The sequence below is a fragment of the Pteropus vampyrus genome, unplaced genomic scaffold, assembly GCF_000151845.1.
Source record: "Pteropus vampyrus isolate Shadow unplaced genomic scaffold, Pvam_2.0 Scaffold297, whole genome shotgun sequence".
NCBI lineage: Eukaryota > Metazoa > Chordata > Mammalia > Chiroptera > Pteropodidae > Pteropus > Pteropus vampyrus.
The window spans coordinates 1918049-1937072 of NW_011889078.1; the positions used below are offsets into that span (position 1 = coordinate 1918049).

The 19024-nt window shown below is 36.2% G+C and overlaps 1 protein-coding gene and 1 non-coding gene across 2 annotated transcripts in view; one reads left to right on the top strand and one right to left on the bottom strand.

Moving 5' to 3' along the window:
* Window positions 1–11224, bottom strand: part of HEATR5A (HEAT repeat containing 5A) — a 91082-nt gene extending 79858 nt beyond the window's left edge. The window contains exon 1 of the mRNA XM_011376414.2: window positions 10947–11224. The gene's annotated coding sequence lies outside the window, so the exon portion shown is untranslated. The remainder of the gene's footprint in view (window positions 1–10946) is intronic.
* Window positions 6961–7067, top strand: LOC111730017. The gene has a single exon (XR_002776509.1). It is a non-coding gene; the product is annotated as a U6 spliceosomal RNA (small nuclear RNA).
* Window positions 11225–19024: the final 7800 nt, after the last annotated feature.

Sequence of the window (19024 nt, forward strand, 5' to 3'; positions counted from 1 at the left end):
CTCTGCCTAGGTACATAGTCTGTCATTTACCTGGAGATCCAAACCAGGAACAGAGGGACTTATTCCCATTAGTATCTGTTCCCCTAGCCTAAAAAAGACACTGCTTGTAGTTTAAGGCTAGCAGTTTTAGAAAAGAGTCTCATCTCAACCATTATAGCCTCCTTATCTCTGTGAGTCTTGCTGTGAAAGCCAACTCCTGTTTTTGAAGCCACTTAAGATAGATGTTGTCCAGGGACTGTAGCAATTAAGATCATATCTGCTCTGACCCAGATCCAATGTAGCTTTCATTTCTGTTGTAGCAAATAATAAACAAAAGAAAGAGGAGGTCTGGCTTTGTTTTTTTTTTTAATTTATGACCATCTCCTGGGCACACCCTAGTACTTTTCCAGAATATTACAACATATAAGCATGTGTATGTTGCACATACACGCAAATTTGTAATATGGCACTGTGATTATGGAATTTTTTTTTAGGAGGTGCATGCAGAAGTATATACCAATAAAGTAGCATAATGTCTGTCTGCAACTCATTTTCAGATGGTTAACAGTTGAATGTAGGTACTGAGTACATGAATAATCATTGTACTAGTCTTCAATTTTTCTGTATTTTTTAATAGCTCATATTCCCCTAAACGAATTTCGATCTTTTATAGAGAAGCCAGTAAGTAAAAATGTATCAGAAAATCAAACGAGAGACATGGGAAGGCTTTTCTTTCTTTCATTTTTTTCTCCCAGAGAGTTTACTGGTATAAAATTACTTCGAGTATCAAAGCTTCATAATTATTATATAACTGAAAAGAGCATCTTGAAAAGTAAGTAGTCAAAAACTGGTAGCCTATTGGTCAAATTTGGCCTGCAATGTTATTAGGAAAAAAAATTCGTTACTAACATTTAAACACAAGATTTTACATGAAAATCTGGGTCCATATCCCCATAGTGTAATGAATGGCTGAATCTAAGAGGAGTAGGGATTCTCCAGCAGGTCACAGCTGCCACCTGGCTTGCCTTATTCATTTATATCATTTGCCAACTTCTATGGATATTTACGTTTTTCAATTCCTGCTACTTGCACCTCTGGCTTGGGCCGATATTCTAGATTATGACTATGATGCTGTCCAGAAGCCAAAAGACAGCTTTCCCCATCTACCACTGTCTCCTCAAGCCCGTGTGCTGCTTTAGCTATCTGGGCTGTACCATCTCAATCAGTCCTGCCCAATGCCACCCAAGATCTGGCACTGACAGTCTTCAAAAAAAAAAAGGTACATATTAGGTTATTTTCAGAAATGTCAATTTTAAGGAATAAGAATATAAACAACGGTGTTAACAAATTCATCACTTTTAGAGGCAACGTGAATTTTAGCTTCTTTTAAAAAATTCCTTTCTTAATTATCAAAGTAAACTGACCAAAATATACACAATTAAGGATAAAGTTAATAAATACAAGAAAAATAATTTCTAGAAGAAACCTACTAAGTATACAGAAGGTGAAAGCAAGTTCACACTCCATATCTATGATTGTGTGAGGACAAAAAAAAAAATAACCTCAGTATCATATTGAAAATTTCTTGTAACTACCAGGGCAAGTCAAAATCCTATCTTAAGAATCAAATTACCCTTTTTAGAGGTCATTAGTACTGCTGAAGAGACATTTTTTTCCTTAGGCAGCAGCAATATTGTGGTGTAAAATGATCTATTAAGAAGCAAAACAGCTAACACAATGCAATAATAAATAATTCAGTAAAAAGCTCGAGTTCATAAGAGGGCATAAAGTTATCTCTAATTCCCTCAATACATTCCTCATATAAATTACTCCTAAAAGAAGTAGACAATTCATACTGGTAATCCCACATCTAAACCCCCAAGTCTAAAATGAACCTGTGATCTCCACATATGCACTGTCAATAAGAAGCAATGCATTTTGCAAGTAACAGATGTACTTTCACTTTAGAAACATGACTACAAATGCAGTCAATCTACTGTACATTTTAATACAACCACAACCTATGTCTATATATACCTGGAGCAAGCTTATTTTTCTAATTTTTCTTATTTTCCATTTTTGTTTGTTGAGATGACAAAGTGATCAGTTTACTCAAAGTAAACATATATAGCAATATATTTTTCAAAGTATAGTTATGCTACTTGAAAAAAAGATTTCATAAAACTGCTGCTCCCACTGTAATGCCAGCTGTTATTTTTGTCAGAAGCTAATATTTATTGACCACTGTTGGTTTGTTGGTTTTTCTTTCTAGAGTACAAAAGACCAATTTACAAAATAAATGAGCCAATAAGCAGTAAATGGAACTAATTCTAAAATGTATCAAGTACCTAAGGATTTGTAATATGTCTCATACTTCAATTTCAATTACTTTTCTTTGGTTCTAACATTTCTATAAAAGATATCACAACAGCTTCAACTCAGTCTCTAGTCTTTAGTCTCTTGTTTTGTTTAAAAAGCATAAAATCAACCAGAACCCCGGCCCCACCCCAACCACCTCTCAAGAATCTCCCAACACTTCAGGAAACATACATAAATCTTAAAATCCAAACCTTAAAAAAAAAAAAAAATAGTAATTACCTTCAATCTGGAAAGAAGCTGGATCATTTTATCCTGACCTAAGATTCTCTTTGACCTATGTGATTCAGGCATTGCAAGATTATAAATTACAAAATAGGAACTCACAAGTTACACAGAGCATTAGGTCATATTTAAGATGTTACCTAAGGAGGGCTGTCTCTAGTAGAGAAAATGAGGTATTTTTGTTACAGTACTTTAAATATCCCTAGGCACAATCCTAAAGTTAGTTTGCTGACACATTTAACCACTGTATTTCACTAGTTTTAAGGTGAATGGATATTGAAGCAAATCATTTATAATTTTAGAGTTCTTTAATACAGTTTTAACTTGATTTTAAAATCATCTGTATTTATTCCATCTTTGAATCTGAAATATCTTGCTTCTTCCTTCTACAATAAACTATTTTAAAATTCAGCTAAAAAAATTCCCTTGGGAAGCCTTTCATGATTAATTCCCCTATTCCTGTACTGTCTCCTCTTGGTATAACACTTTTTCCATTATTATATGTATGCTTCTTAAAATATTTGGTTTCTCTAGCCACCACTTACACTGTGAGATTCTCCTGGTATTTTTCCAAACCATGACTCAAAAATCTTAACACTGATTATTAGAGTAGTGGCATTCTGGGTAGGTAGTGTTCTTTCTCTAGTCTAAAAATTTTTAGTGATTAAGAATTATTTTAAATGAAACTCTTAAAAACCAATAAACAAAGTTAACTTCTGTTAAATTCCTAACTTTTAAATTCACAATATCCTTTGTCAGCATCATCTTGGTTAACATCTCAAATGGGGAGCACACATGTATAGCATGCTATAGTTTATGGTTATGCCTTTCACTTTTCCAACCAACTCTCAAGTCACAAAATGACAATGGTAGTTATTATTCACTGTGCCACTAACTTTTTAAGGGCTTAACTTGTATCATCTTTAATCATCACAAGGAAGAAAGCAAGGAAGGTATTATTAGTCCCCATTTTATGGATGAAATGTGAAGATGCCAATAAATAGCAGAGCTGAGAAGGAACCCAGGTCTCCTTGACAACCAAGTTCATTCCCTTTCCTCAATGCTAGGAAGCCTTTCACAAGGGGGAAAAAAGGAGAAACAGCATTTTTGACATTAAGGTGTAAGGGACATTTCAATTAAAAAAAAAGATGTAAGGGGCAAAATGTGTGGAACAAACAGGGCATGAGGGGAGCATTACTTTATATTGGGGCTTTTTCTTTCCTTATTTACCTCTGCATCTTACAGTAAAAATTGGTTCATCTTCCAACTCCTCCAAAAATAACGGTCAAACAATTAAATAGGGAGTGCTGGGAAAATAGCAGAGAACAACACAGATGAGGTCGGTAAACTGTTGAAAGCAAAGGAAGCTAAGCATATCAAAGTAGAAGACATGTAACAATATAGATTAGTGGCTCTCAACTCCGGCTGCTCTAAAAAATACCAAAGTCGAGCCTAAACAAATTGAATCAGAATCTCTGGAGGCTGGGATGCTGTGATAAATGTTTTATTTAATCCTCATACCACCATCATAAAATACCTACAATGCTATTAATTTATAAATACTGAGACTAAATATAGGTGATTTTAATAGTGGATTAATGCTCAATATTCTCCTATAATTCACCTAAGAAATATTTATCTTGATGTTTTTTTAGATAAGCCCATTACTGAAACTGCTTTAGAAAATAGCAGGAAAATGACAATACAATTCAAACCTATGATATTATATGGCGTAAACTTAATCTTAGTCTAATTCTCTATAACCATAAATTAGTTATCAGTTAACATTTTAAATATTAAGTGTATAATACTGATTTAAGCTTGATAAAAATTTGTTTTAGCTGAATGGTTCAAAATTACATGTATATTAAATCGAAATATAAATATAAAAACTTTTATAGCCAATACTGAGAATTTAGAAAAGCTGATAATTTTACAGTGACAGTACAAACAGGTTCAACTCTTTTGGAAAATATAATGTATCGGAAATCATAAATATATCAAAACCATTTGACAAAAGTATCCAGCTTTTGAAAATTCATGCTAAAGAAAAAGGAAAGTATCAGAAGTGTTAAGTGTTGATTATAGCACTATAAAAGTGAAAACTGGAAACCCATAAGTCCAACATTAGAGTAATGGTTAAGTTTGACATATTCAAAGACTATAAGGCTCTCATTAAAAATTATAATTATGAAAACTACAAGTGCAGAAATTTTACATGTTAAGAGAGCATCTCATAGCTAAAGCAGTGTTTCCTAATGAGTGTTCTGTAGAATAAGAGTGCCAAATGAGGATAAATGTTGTGTATTTATAGGGGGATTTGTGGAGGAGGGGAATCCAACCCAGATACTTTTGGGAAATACCAAGTGAGCAATTTTCTTTCCTATAGAGGGTCTCCAAACATGCAATATGGTAATGTGCAAGATGCACTTCCAAGAAGGCATGTACATGGAGCACTTGATGTTTCTCAACATGCTTTAACCACAGACCTCTCCCTCACTTTTACCTCTCTTTTTTTTCTCCTGCCGGCAATCTTGTGAAATTGGTGCTCTACAGAACACAATCTTTGAAGTACTAATCATTAAAGACTACTGTAAGACAAAAAAAATTTTAAATTCCTTTTTGTTCATACTATGATAGGATTTTTATTATAAGTAGAATATGTAACAAGTCAATCACACTTCTACTTAAAAGAGGCCACTTCTGATTAATATTTTGGATCAAATGATCTAACATTCAGAATTCTAAATGTAAGCAGACAGAATCCTCTCACAGACACCCCTGGAATATGAAGATAGTTTTAATTAACCTCGTATATAAATTCACATAAAAAAACTGTTATTCATATTTTTAATTAAGTTTCACACGACACTCTTTTTGAACTAAAAAATGGCTTGCAGCACCATAAATTTTAAAATGTGATTTTTGAAATTCCGAATACGAATTCCCATATCAACTTAATCCACATTTCTAAAGTCATATATAAAACTCTTAATTTGTAATGTGCCCCAGGTACAGCACTAATACCTTATTTTAATATATAATGAAAATACATTCAGTGTCCCAAGATTCCAAGAATATTTCCTGCAAACTTGTTATGAATGGGAAGAATGACTTCTCACCACCGCGTAACACAAGACTGCAGGACTGCAGATACAGCTCCAAGAACTGATGGGTAGCATGTTCTATAGAACAGAGAAGTTAGGATGGAGTAGAAAAGAAACGAGTTACCTGGAAATTTCTAAGTTGGGGTAAGAAAAGGCCAGAAGTGGGGTTGCGGTTTACTCTGCCTTCCTCTTTTGTTTTTCCAAGTACTGCAGATTACTGTTAGGGATGGGAAGAATGGCAGGAACTGGATTCAGTGAAGGAGACTGCCGATGGGGGCCCCAAATGAAGTCTAGCCATTTCTGACAATTCTCCTTCCAGATTATAGAAGTAAAAACCCTTGAAGGGTAAAAGAAAGTGTTGGGGTCTGGGGGGTAGAATGAACAGTAGGAACTAACTCTAATAAGGCAGTGACAGAAAAAGGAACTAATTTTTTTGAGGATTTATTTACGAGAACATTTTAATTCATTATCTTATTTAATCCTCGTACCACTGAAACTTAGAAATTACTATCCTCATTTTACAGTTGATGATAATGAATTAAGAAATTTGTACAAGGTCAAGATGCTATTTAAGTGGAAGATAATACCTACATCTGTCTAGTTCCAATGTCCATGTTTCTTCAGCTACTTCATATGGCCTCTTCATACAGTCTCTAATTGCTGCTATCACCAACAGTTACTGCTGTACCTACTAAAGCACCTAATCCTTCCAACTTTGTGGTTCTTTTTTCAAGTCACTTCAGCCTCCTCTTATGTCTCTAGAACTTTGAGGCTTTTTAAGTGTGAGGTCTTCCAGAGACATCAACTTCCAAAGTGCCCTTTCCATCTAGACAATAAATCAATAAGTACTACCAAGGGTAATTTAGTCTGGCTATTCCTGACAATTTTTATCACTTTTCATTCTACAAACCTACTCTTCCAGTTCACCCTGGGAAGAAAGAATTCATTCTGGACATTAAAAAGTTCCAGAAAGTAGATTTAAGAGAAATTTTATTCTTCTATCTCCCACCTTACTCATTTGAAAGTCATCATCCAAGCAAGCTCACTACTTGGTATATACTTGAGAATCTAGTAACAGGAAGTAAAAACAAACAAGTTTTTTTAAAAAAAAACAATACACAGCAATTAATTGTTTCAAAGATCATGAACTTTAGTGACATAAGTATCTTGATACCTCAATGCCTGTTTATTCTTTGTTTAAACATGACAAATAATGCAAATATCTGGACTCTAGCTAGGGTGGAGTAGATTACCATATTAAAAGTGAAGGAGCATGCTTGCTTCAGCAGCATGTATACTAAAATTGGAAGGATACAGAGAAGATTAGCACAGCCTCTGCATAAGGATGACATGCAAATTCGTGGATCATTTCTTAAAAATAAAACAAAGTGAAAGAAAACTCACTGAGAAAAGGAAGTCAGAGCAGGCAGCTATAAATGATGAATGACCAAAATACTATTTAATATAGATATTTTAAAAAAACAGGGTAATATGGGGCTATTTAGTACAAGAGCAAAGTACACAAGATGCTATTATTCCTCCAGCTCAGCAGAGGCCAGGAATCCTTGCTCGATTTTTCAAAATAACTCTATCTTTGTATTTGCTGTTCGTGCAATCTGTCACCCAGGGCTTCCTAGTTCAGCTATTAGACCCTGCCTCCTTTCGAATCCTTTTTTCCCCCTTAGAACTGTTCATGGTTCTTACGTTCTGGTTAGCATTTACAGATTCACCCTTAATCTGCACTATGGTCTGACATGTTATCGTGGCTTTCCTCATGGTCCCCATTTCTAATTCACAACATATCTCATGGAATACCTAGCCTAGAATTTAACTACACTTCTGACCTTCTTGGAGCCCTCCCTAAGAGGCTTTCTTGGCAGACACTGCTTCTCACTCCCTGCCAGATGCCCAGCTAGGCTCTTAACTTTGCAAGTATAGCTCCCTGGAACAACTCCATTACTACCCTGCCTCCGGTTGCTACCATCATGGTCTACCCCAATAATACAGTGAACATACCAATTATTGCCTCTAACCCCCAAGTCAGTCTGAGGCAGCACTCCATAATCAAACTCACTGATATTTCTGCAGCAAAAGATAAACATATTCATATAAGGTGGAATAAATAACGACTATAAATAGCTTCATTTCATTTCAGGTGATGTTTTGCTGTCAAATGAGTTAACAAAAAAATCTTTTCAGGGCCTCTGAATTCTGAAATTAAGGGATTTTTATCTGTATGTTTTTCTTTTTTCCTTTTCAGGTTTCCCTCAAAATATTATAAAAAAAATTTTGGGGGGTATTTCAATGGGTAATTTCAATTTTCTGATAACTTTACTTACATTAAAAAATGTAGTGAATAAATGAGGTATTATTTTGCATATATACTCAAAAACATGCACATCTTCAACATACAGAAACCTACAAATCCAACAGAAGAGGATATAAATAGATGTTGTGTAATTACCAATAAAGAAGCATTATCTGGGCAATAAGTACAACTAAGCTACTGAAAAAGTACATACATAAAAATTTTTATTTAGTGATATTAGAACCATATATCATGGTTTTAAGCTCAGAAATAGTATATGCTCGGCTTTAAATATTTAGAATTATCACTTCCCATAAATTTTTCTTCTTTCTTGTCACATAACTAGCTCCAATTTCTTAGACAGGTAACATTAACATAATGCTTTAATATGGCTATATTATGCTTCTTTTCTAGAAATAATTATCTTTTAAGTTGTTATGATTAAAAAAAAATCCAAGCATGATTCAGGATACATGCTCCATTTTCAATCTGTTGGGTATCTGTATAGAGAGTTCTAATTTCCCATTTGGATCTTACTGTAGATAAACATTTGATTTCATATTCACAGTTACACTTCACATGATTTTCTGTCTGATCTTCTGATCAACTGCTGTGTCACTAGATTCATGTAAAAAAATATTTTGAGCAAAACACTGTTACTTTTAATATCACCATATATTAAAAAGTTTACTAAATGAAAAAAACTTTCCACACCAGATCTAAATTAAAACTAAAAATTACAAAGTTGTTAGAGAAACATAAAAAAATCCTTCCTTTTCTCTAGTCTTCCAAAAGGCTAGGCTTGCTGAAATTAAAAACTTTATACTAGGTAAATGTAACAAAAGATATGCCCCTCTTACATCATCATACTACTAGGATCCAGAAGCAATTATGGGATCCTACAGTTTAACTTGACATAATAATGAAAAAGCAAGATTAAGAATAAAACTGAGTTTAACCTATTTCCTCCTACAGAAGATTTAGTGATTAAGAGTTTAGAATTCTAGTCTAGGGTCGGCGAATCTTTTCTGCAAAGGACCAGAGAGGCTTTAGGCTTTGAGAGTCATACAGTCCCTATCACAACTACTCATAAACAGTACATAATCAGCCATAAACAATAAACTAGTGTGGTTATGTTCCAGGAAAAATTTACAAAAACTGGCAGCAGGCTGAATTTGACCTACAGGTTGTCAACTGCTGACCCCTCCTCTAATACAAAGAATTTATCAACTAGAACTAGATGAGGGATTCAATTAAATGATATAAACAAATCTTTACTAATTCCTTAGGTTTCAGTTAATTCATTTCTTAAATGAAATTTAATAACAGCTACTTCAGTCTCCTTAAAAAGCAGAAGTGGAGGACTATGGTCCCATTCGAGGACTGTTCAAATCCATCAACTGCAATATGAATAATGAAACACAAGACTCAATAAAGTTTTTTTAAAATGTAGATGTCATTAAATCGGTTAACCAGGATTTAGAATACAAGAATTTCAAAATATAAGGGGGCCTAAACAAATTCAGAGTTTAATGATTTAGTTTATTCATAAGATAATTAAGAAGGATTCATAAAAAATATAAATTGCCTCAATTCCCCTTTTGAAATAAAACTAGATGGATGAAAAACGCACTGCTTAAAGACACAAGTACTTAAATTTTTTCCTTAGAGAATGTATTCATTATTTGTGTAACTAAACAAAAATTTAAAGTACTCTGAATTATGTGTTTTCTGTCACTAAAGTCAGATACAATAATACACAAGAGAAAGAAAGAGAAAAGTGACCTAAGATACATAACAGAAATAGTAGTGGAGAAGCTTAAGATAAAATTCGGGTCTCCTGTCAGGTCAGACTTTTCCTATACTACAGTATCTATATAAAAAACAAATCCAACTTCCAGCGCTTTTTCCAACTGTCACTATTGTGATAAACTCTGCCTGCTTACCCATTTTATCAAAGAAAAAAAATCGATGGTATTAAAATGTAAGACAAATCTTGTCTTCAATGCTGATCTAAAATCACTTTCTCAAAAACTTACTTTCTAAATATCTGGAAAACGGAACGGGGCAATTCTCTCCCCGTCCACCTAATTAACGCCCAGCTCTAAGGATCCTTCTACTTCTTAACCGTATTTGGAGGCCCCCTTTTCCCCTCCTTTAAAGTCTCCTCTAGGCTGTTAAATTCCTTAAGGGCGCCGAGCCTGCGCATATAAGGCGATGAATATGTGAACAAATGAATGTACATAAAAACAAAGTATAATTATGACTTTTAACGAAGGAGCTCAAATCATTGGACAACTATTATCGGACTTGACAGTTCGAAAATCTTAACTTGCCAGAGGTATACATTACTGTGATCGGCGCTTTATAAAGTTTCTAAAAACTTTGTAACCTCTTGAAATGACGTAGTGCTGGCCGAGAGTAGGATAAGAAATGTTTCCTTGTACTAAGCAAACGCTACCCTACCAAATGCTTTCTTCCCTTGCGAGAAGGACTGGAAAGAGTCCTCCACGCAGGAGGCAATATCCACTCTCTCACTGCCGCCTCTGGAAACCCGCCCCGAGGGTCGCGCGTGGGCGATCGGAGAACCGCGCCCGAAGCCCGGTTGGGGTCCCGCGGGCGTCGCCCCGGGCGGGTCCCGGGATACGCGCGCGCCGGCGTGTGAGGCTCCGACCTTCCGCGAGCCCCGCAAGCCCAGAGTCCCGGCTCCCGTGCGCGGGCAGGGTTCACTCCTACCTGTTGTGCGCGCGTGAAACCAGACTTTCCCGGAGCCCAGAGAAACAGCTAGCCACTCAGCTGTCCCCGCACCCAGTTCTGCTCCTTCTTGGCAGGCTCCCGCCCCTTCAGCCATACGCCTAATTCTCCGACCTGTTCCCACACCCGGGGGCCCAACTTCCTCCACCACTTTGCTGCCGCGACCACCCCAGGGTCCCCGAAGCAGCTCAACTCACCGTGCAGGCCCTGGAGTGTCGCCCCTCCCCGCCGGCAGGCTGCCGGGACACCGCCCCCTCGCGCTGGGAGCCGCCTCCACTGCCGGGTTCCCCAACTGCTCTACTCGGGGGGTTCTCCACCGCTCAGCGCCGGTGCCAGTCTCACCACGATACCGGCTTCTCAGCAGCGTAGAGACTTGCCGGCGGCGGCGACTGCGAGTCAGCGGGACTGGAGTGGCGGGCGCGGGGCGGAGCCGGAAAGCTTGGAGCCCCCAGCGCGGCGGGACAGCGATTGGAAGCGCGCCCTATTCCGCGGCGTGATCCAAGGCCCCGCCAGTCGGCCATCGAGCCATCGAGCGCCCACTGTGGCAGGCATGACTGCTCCACCGCCGAGAGAGCGATGGAGAAGACTGTGGCCCAAGCAGAGGGCAGGGCAGTGGCTCTGCAGTCCGGAGATATTGGCCACAACGATTTTTGTCTGTTTTTATCACTGGCCAGAATCCTTAAGGGGGCGGCATTAGGGCATCTGAAGGCTAAGCCACAACTGGAGCCTGAAGAAATGCAGGCAGGGAGTGCTGTAGGTATTGTTGACTTAAACAGATAAACTGAGGCAAGCTCAAAGAGTTTATTCGGGAATAGGAGAGGAATTGCAATTTGAGACAAGAAAATTGTCCGTCGAGGGTTTGAGGTACGTTGTTTATGGGCAGGGAATGTAAAAAGGGGAGAGTTCAGTTAGAGTCAGTTAAGATCAAAAAACAAACAGAAACTAGCTTTGAAAATTTCTGAGCCCACAAAATCAATCACACAAATAAGGCTCAATTCACCCCATTTTGCAAGACCAGCCCAACCTGGGTCATCTGTTCATGCTTCTGGCAAAACTTCCCAACGTTGAGACAACTTCTGACCAACTCCCCATTACCCAAGAAAATTCCAACACTATCAGTTCTCTGTAAATCAGGCATTTACGGGAAATCGCCTCCTGGTCCTTACATTTTGTCTTCCTGAGGGCACATGCTTGAGACTCTCCATTTTATATTTTATGGTTCCATTAAGATTGAAATTCTTTTCACAATGTAGATGGTGGAACGTCGAAGAGGAAAGGACCCTAGAGAGCCTGGTAGGCCTATGTCCCTTGTAAGCCTGAGACTTTGTGGCCTGAGGTAAAACGATTTGCTCAGGATCACACACTGGGTCAGTGGTGGAATTGGCACAAACAGCCTCTTGGCTGCAAAGCAAGTGCATTTTTCCAGTATACTCAGCGTTTTGAATGTAAGTTTAAAAATTTTATATTGAAACATTCTCAGTCTTACAAAAATGTTGCAAGTATAGTACAAAGAACATTTTTTCTTCCTGGAACTATCTGAGATTGAAGTTGTTAACACAATGCCTCACTGTCCCTAAATACTTCAGTGCATGTGTCCTACTTCTAAGTACCCTCTTCTACATAATCACAATATAACTAGCAAAATCAAAAATATCTACGTTACGTTTTTCCAATTGACCCAATAATGTTCTTTATGGCAAAAAGATTCAGTTCAGAATCAAGCATTGTATTTACTTGTCACATACTTTTAATTGACTTCAATCTGGAACACTTCCTTAGTCTTTCCTTGACTTTCATAACCTTGACACTTTTGCAGATTCCCAGCCTATTATTTTAGAGAATGGCCTTCATTTTGCATCTGTCTGATGTTTACTCATGATTAGATTAAGGATAGTCGTCTTTGACAGGACTCTCACAGAAGTGGTGCTGTGTCCTCACTGTATTCTATCAGATGGCACATGATTTTAATTTATTTCATTACTGATGTTTATGTTAATAAGGTGGTGTTTACCAGGCTTCTCTCCTGTAAAAAAAGTTCTTTGTAATTAATAATAAGTATTTTGTGGGGGAGATTCTGAAACCATGTATTTTGTTTCTCATCAAACTTTCAATTCATATCAGTGTGAATTCAAAGTTCCTCATTTTATTTAACGGGTTATGATCTGTTTCTATCATTATTTATTTTGATGTTTGAATTGTCCTGTTTGGACAGTGGGATCCCCATTTATGCTCACTTCTGTGTCTTCATGTGTGCTTTAAATACTTTGTCAATATTTTATAAAACATTTTTTAAAATACAGAAAATTTGAAAGAGGTTTATATACTGTATACTCACCACCCATATTCTACATTAACATTTTACTGTTCTGTGCCCTTTTGCCACACCTCCATCATTCTCTGAGCACTCCCTTACTTTTTGGCACAATAAGATGTTCCAGGCTCATCTTGCTCCAGCCCTGGATGCAGAGGATGGTATTTTGAAACACTAGGAGTGCTTCCTGCTATTGAGATTTCACTGCTCAGTCTGTCTTAGTGGATACAGCTAGGGCATATTATACATTCATATACATATGCAGTGTGTTTACATAGTATACTCACACACTTTTATAACTATATTTCTTTATCTAACAATATATATTTAAAAAAACATATGTTCACAATAATGCCTCCAATCCAGTATCACAGTTTATTTTAGTTTTCTCCTACGCACATTTATACCTCCTCACTCCTACAGAGAGAAACCTGGATCCTATTATCCTTTTCATATTTACTTATTTGAATATCTCCCCTATATTAAAGCAATCACCCATAACTGACATCTCTCCCTTTGGAGGATGCAGCCTTTACCCCACCAAGGTTCTGAAACTCCCAAATTAGCTACTGGAAGTCCTCCTTCTCTTTCCTACCCCTGCTCCCAAACCTGTGTTCATGCCCAACACATAAACCCTCCCCACCCTGATCAGGCTCCATCCCTTGCCAAGCATTCCCCTAACACCACTTGATACACACACACACACACACACACACACGCACGCACGCACACACACACACACACACACGCACACACACACATACACGTGTGTAGGGTACTGTGAGAAAGGTACAGAAAAGTTATAGATCCTGAAGGAGAGAGTAATTACTATGAAGTCCAGTTGGGAGGCTCGTGAAGGATTTAAAGAAAGAGATGACACTTAAAATGGGTTTTGGAGGTTGCATAAGAATGAATGAGTAGTATATACTCTATTAGATATTGAAAAAATTCTAGAAAACTATTTGAGCCAGCCCAAAGCAGAGAAAGTAATTCATTTCATCTGCATATGTGATATAGGAATAACAACACTAGAATTTTAGAGCTGCAAGGAATATTATGTATCATTGGGTCCAACCACTAGTTTTACAGAGGGTTCAAAGATAGCTCCAAACTTTGAGACTAAGTTACTTAAGAGAATTAAATTAGAAAGAGGAGTCAATTTGGAGTGGGAAATAATAAATTTATTGTAAACATGTCATATTTGAGGTGACAGTAGAGCATCCCAAGTGAAATGTGGGACTACAGTTTGGAAGAGAGGTCAGAACTAGATATCTAGACTCAGAACTTTTCCACGTAGAGCTGACAGTTGATAAAATGAAAGAGAAAAAATAAAGAGAGAAAACAACAAGGGTAGAACTCCGAAAAATAACCAGTAGTTTTAACCAAATGGAAATGTGTTCTACCTTTCAACTACTATTGTACTTATTACTTTGTTTAATCTCAAATTGAGATTTTGAGTCATTGTAAAGAGAAGACTGTATTATAATTAGTGAAAAGAGCACAACTTTGGAATCAGGTGACTTGTGTTCACATCCTAATTCCACCACTTAATAGGCATGGCCTAGAGAGAACCACTTTATATCTCTGAAGCTCAGTTTCCTCACTTTAAAATGAGAATTCCATTTTCCTCTTTGAAGTGGGCTAAAGATACAAGACATAGTAGAAATAACTAGCACATTGCCCATCATCAAATGATAGCTAGCATTATTAGGCACTTACCTTCTCTCTCTACTACTTGCTTACTCTAGCTTGTCAACTCCGTTGGTGTCACCATTTGGCACACAGAAGGCACTCATAAGATATTTGATGAAGGAGTAGAGAATTTTATATACTTTCTATTTATCTTATACTTATCACTATAATGAATTATATTGCATCCTCCTAGCTTTCTATAAAGGAATAATTTCTCCACCAATAAACGAAGCATTTTTAAAAGTAGAACTGTTGGTATTTAATGGTATATGTAAAATTATCAAGTAAATCAGTAGTTACCCATTTGACTGGCTATGTGATATCCTGCTTTAACTCACTGTTCAAACACATCTGATACAATGATTCTAGGTTCCCACCAGTATACATTTGGGAAATTGAAAATAATTGGTTACCTTTAACATTGCTTCACCCCTGAGATCATAAAATTCAATAATAGTAGAATTGTATTATCCAAACAATCAGATTCTCATGTACCCATGGAACTCTAGGGTCTTGCTCTTGATTGTACTCCTGAAGATGTTAATAAATGTTCCTTTAAAAAGGTATGCTTAAATAAGTTTGAGAAACACTATATGGATACATATTATGGCCATCTCCTGGAGGGTTATTTTGTATATTAGTAGACTGCATTTTTTGGAAACGTAATATTTCCCAAGCTTGTTAGGCAATGGAATATAAAATTTTTAAAATGAAAGCATACTAATATCATTTGGAACTAGTGTTCCTGGGAGCAGACTTTAGGAAATGCAGCTCTGAAAGTTTGTTATTAGTGATCCACTCCAGTGACCCACTCCAGCGATCCACTGTCAGGTTGCTCAATGTTGATGAAACCATCAAGAAGATTGGAATATATATGTGGCAAGCTCATGTCACAAAACTCACAGGTTGGGCACAGCTTCTGCTCAGTCAATTTCAATGTGATCTGCAACCTGAAATGACACTGATACCCCATTCCAACAAAAAATCTGCCAGCCCTTTGTAATACAGTTTTCTACTTTTTGGTCTATCAAGCATTATTTGTCAATGTACTGCTGAGCTTGCTGTAATCTATGACAGCTTTTAGCACTAAATTTCCAAAAAGAACTTTTGGTCATGGGTAGCATTTTCTTCAGTAGACAAACTACCATCATAAATATTCAGCCAAGAAGTACTTACAATATAGCATAGATCTTGATCCATAATGGCAAGTAATAGTAAACCATCTAACCTCAAAAGAGGCAATTAAACTCAGGGCTTGTGCTTTTAAGCAGAAATACCAAGCAAAGGTAGACCCAAACTAAGCATATTTTAATAGTTTACATAAGAAATGACTGCAATTATGTTCATACTTGACTAGGACAGCTAAGGTCCCTTGCAAGTCTTCATTCTCTGATTAGATTAAGAAATACAATGTGTTACATGTGCATAAACTCTATGATTTTGTTCCAAAGTTGCTGTCATATGTTTTATAAGCAAGCCATTTCACCTCTTTGGGCCCCAATTTCCTCCTCTGGAAAATAAACATGTCATATTGGAGGGTCTCTAAGATGTCCTCCAATTTTAAAATTCAAGTATTCTATTGTTATTCTTACAAAAATCCCTTCGAAGTAAATAGAGTGGCTATTATTTGGAAGAAATAGAAACCAAAGCCCAAAATAGTTAAGTGAATTGTCTATATTTGCTACAAGATTCCAGAAGTAAGATTTCAAAACCAGGCCTTCTGAATCCTTGTCTGATATATTTTCCATATTATCATAGTACCACATATAGTCAAAACTGTATTAGATATGTTAACCTAACAACACTTTTAAAGTCTTTCTTTTAATGGTATGTAGTCATATATTTATTTAAAAATATTATTATTAGCATTAACTTGAAAATATAATTTTTTTAAACTCAAGGAAACAAAACCGTAATCCTACTACCTCCACATGACAATTATTTTCATTTATTTGGTTTTCCTTCAGCTGTTATCACATATCTAAGCAAAGTCATACACATATGATACATTAAATTTATATTCATAGTAATTTCATTACTACTGGCCATATTAACATCTTAATCACATGGACTGAGGGGAGGGGAAAAACCTGCTATTTCCTACCTATAGGTACATGTAATTGGCAAAGAGTGAAGAAGGCCCGAAATGATTCTGTAGTTTGCTACGATACCCTTTTCCCCTCATATCTGGCTTTAAAATCTCATGGTTAGAATTATTCCTCTAATTTTCATAAGATAAAGAAAGAGACTTTGAGAAGCTAATGTTAAGATGCTGTAACCTGAAGTCGGAGAGAAAATCCTGAAGATCTTGTCTGGCTTATTCCTTTAATAAAGTTTTCACCTTGGAAGATAGGGAGGATGTGATCTTGAAGGAGTAAGCAGCAGGACAGAAAGGTTTCAGTGGAAAAGGAGAGGATTGGGCAGCAACAAACCCACAGTGGCCAGGGAGACAAGGCTTTGGATGATGGAATCCGTAGCACACTCCAGGAAGGGGGAAGGTGTCTGTGGGGAATCAATAAAAGTAGGGCTGAGAAGGTTAGAAGAGAGTCCTTGGTCAGCATGTCAATTTATCCCTGTCAGAAAGTTCCTGATGGGAACCACAGGAAATACCATCATAAGCCAAATTAATCACAAACTTAATCTATCAAGGTGAAGGAGCAAAATTTAATGATACTAGCAGCTCAGTTCTCAACATGAGCCAAAACCCAAGAGTAGGTCAAGCCGGAGCTAGGATTGTGGAGTTAGGACTGAGATACGTTACTAAATATTACGCAAACCCTCGACTTTGGCTACAAGCTCTTTAGGCAAGTTAACTGTTCACCTGTAGACAGGTAATTTAAGAAAATAATTTAGTGATTTAATTTAGGGATGTTTCATCCTTTATAAGTAGCATGTAAGGTATCCCATCAAAACCTAATCCATCAATTGGAGCCATTTGAATGTAAAAACTAATGATGGATGATCATCCACTTAAAAATTAAATATATTAGAATAATAATCATTCAGGATAATGTGATAATATTAAGATCTAAATAATTCACTGTGAAATTCATAATCTAAGATTATTTGTCTAGCTCAAGAAATTGAACTTACCAAGTAAAAGGACGAAACTCTACCCGGGTGATAAATAGTATTCTTGCTGAATTATCATATCTGAGGAAAAACCATATAAAGTGTTATAAAAAATACTTATGGAAATTCTTATCAGCTATTGCGTTTATGAGTATAGGTTTATTACTAACTTCTTTGGGACACATTATTTTTGAAATAAATTCTAATAAAAATTAGTTTATATGTCAAAATTCTTATCTAACTGCAAACTTAGAATAGAGAATCTTATATAGATGCAACTATTTAACTGACAGTATGAACAATAGCTAGAAATTAAATTAACCATGTAATATGATTAAGGTAATCAGTGGAGCCAGAGTCATAGATCAGGAAGAAAAAGAAAAATGTTAATAATATGGAATAGAATTATATACTCTTGAACTCAATTTGCCAACCTACAGGCATTCACAGACAAGAGCACAAATCCATTTATAGACCATATTTGTCCATCTTAATAATATTTTATTGACTTACACATTTTCTCCCTTTGTCTACTTCCTCTCCCTTACACTCCCTGAGATAAACATTTTTAAAAATTTGTATTAAATATTTGTGATAAAATATTGTTTTTAAAAAGCAAAATATAAAATCCCTTTATAACGAAATTGTGTTAAAAATATGTGTGTGGTCATTAGCAAAGATTATAAGAGAATAAATAAATGAAATAATTGTATTTAAACAATGACAGGCTTTTCTATCTTTTCAATATTTTCAATGGTTATATTACTTTTACAAAATAATTTTTAAAAAAAGCATTTAAAATTTTTTTCTTTGCAATTTCCTGGTGCAATTTTTCGCCCCCCTTTGGAAAGGTACCTGACTCATAGTAGGTACTCAACATGAATTTGTTGCCTAAGAATGCAAAATGGCAACTGCAACTGCTGGTAGATTTCCAAATAATGGTACCGGTTATCATGAGGAAAAGATAAAATAAGTCAGTATTTGCTCATCCACGTCGGGGCTTCTAATTACCTGTCTCTGAGATTGTTATTAGTAGAGCGTCCGTGTAATTTGTTATCTACCGGGATACTTTTTAGAATGAAAAGAGGAGTTATTTATACATATGCTGGGTTCTTAGATACAACATCTAAAGCACAAGCAACCAAAGAAAAATAAATTGGACTTCATTAAAATTAAAAACTTTTGTTATTCAAAAGATAT